Genomic DNA, 1,894 nt, shown 5'->3' on the forward strand with positions numbered 1-1,894 from the left:
TTCACTCCCAACAAGTGTGAAGCCCATGCTCGAACCGTAATAATAACTTATACCAGATCATTTCACCTTCCTTATCTCATCTGATCCGCCACACCCCTGTGAGCACAGTATGGTTACTGTCACCCCCGTTCCATGGGTGAAGAGGTTGAGGCTCAGAGGTGATGGGTTATTTGCTTAAAGCCCCTCAGCCAGTAAACAGAAGAACCTGAACATACCTTTACCTTATTCAGGCTTCCAACCCAAATCCACCTCCATTGGTCGGGTGCCTGCCTCCTTATGTTGCACAAGGTACTCCTCTCGGGTTTTATCTTTTTTAAAAAATTAGGAATGCTTCACGAATTTGAGCGTCATCCTTGTGCAGGGGCCATGCTATTCTTCTCTGTATCGTTCCAATTTGAGAATATGTGCTGCCAGAGTGAGTGCATCTCTCTGTGCTTTTTATTTTTTACCTTAATATTAGAGAGAGAGAGAGCACGAGTGGGGTGAAGGGCAGAGAGAGAAGCAGACTCCCTGCTGAGCAGGGAGCCTGATGTGGGGCTCAATCCCGGGACCCCAGGATCATGACCCGGGCCGAAGGCAGAAACTTAACCTACTGAGCCACGCAGGTGCTCCTCTCTGTGCTTTTTAAAAGTGCAAATCTGGGTAGGAGAAAGCACTCCCGTTGCCAGCAGAGCCTGATGGTCTCCTGACAGAGGAGGCGCCGTAGCCTCGGGGGCCAGGCACAGGCTCGGAGCCAGCCTGCCTGGCCATGAATCCCACTGCTCCTACTCACTGGCAAGTCACGAAATACTGCTGCCTCAGTTTCCTTGCCTGTAAGAAGTAGTGGCAGCACCTACTTCGCAGGGTTGTTGTGAGGATTCAGTGAGCCATTGTGTGCTCTCTCACAGTTATCCCCATTTTTCAGAAGCCTGTCCCCAGCCCTGGGTGTCTTGTGCTGAGCAGAGAACAGCAGGGGCATCAGGCAGACTTGCGTGAATGTGGCCTGAGTACTGGTACACCCTCTCAGCACGGTGTTTGCCAACCCGAGCCTATATCGGTTGGTGCAGAGCCCTCTGGGCCATGATGGGTGGTGGGGAGAGAGAGAAAAAGATGGGACTTGCCCTAGCTTTTACGTCCTCCTCCTAGGGAGTCAGGCCCGGAGGCTTATGTTTCTGGGACAGCCAGAGGAAAGGGACCGGAGGAGGCTGATGGAAGCGGCAACACTCAGCTCTAGGCACCTGAAGCCTCAAGGTAGACTCCATGCTGCCTGGTAATAATCATGGGGCTAAAGAGCTGGTATTGTGCCAAGGGTGATAACCGCATAGTAAGTAAACTACCTTCTGAAACCCCTGAGCTCACGACCTGCACCCCTCGGAATGGGGACACCGAGCCGGAGTGATGTTGTTAGAGGCCAGGTAGTTGGCCCAGGTGTGGTAGGCTGAACGAGGGCCCTGATACCTAGGACCTGTGACAAAACGTTACATGGCCAATCAACTGTGCTGATGTGATTAAAGTAAGGACTTCAAGATGGGGAGACTAGCCTGGACTCTCCAGATGGGCCCAATCTAATCACGGCGCTCCTTAAAAGCAGAGAAACTTGGCTAGCTGTGGTTCAAGAGAGAGGGAGGGGTGGCTAAGGAATATGCTTGCCACCGGCTTTGAAAAAGATGGAAGGGGGCCTTGAACCAAGAAATGTGGACAGCCCCTAGAAACTGGGAAAAGCAAGGGAATGGATTCTCCCCTAGAACTTCCAAAAAGGAATACCACCCTGCAGACACCTTGATTTTAGCTCAGAGAGACCCACATCCCATTTCTACCCTCCAGAGATGCAGGAAACTCTCCTGGAACCAAGAAAGACAGGAAGGGGCTCACAGAGAGGTTTCAGAGAGTCTAAGTGTTTGGGCCAGATCAATGG

The 1,894-nt window shown here is 51.9% G+C and overlaps 1 non-coding gene across 1 annotated transcript; it reads right to left on the reverse strand.

The window, feature by feature from the left end:
* Positions 1–316: 316 nt before the first annotated feature.
* On the reverse strand, positions 317–423 carry LOC113928103. Its single transcript, XR_003521787.1, has one exon. It is a non-coding gene; the product is annotated as a U6 spliceosomal RNA (small nuclear RNA).
* Between the last annotated feature and the right edge of the window lie 1,471 nt (positions 424–1,894).

This window comes from Zalophus californianus, chromosome 7 (assembly GCF_009762305.2).
Source record: "Zalophus californianus isolate mZalCal1 chromosome 7, mZalCal1.pri.v2, whole genome shotgun sequence".
In the NCBI taxonomy this organism is placed as follows: Eukaryota; Metazoa; Chordata; class Mammalia; order Carnivora; family Otariidae; genus Zalophus; species Zalophus californianus.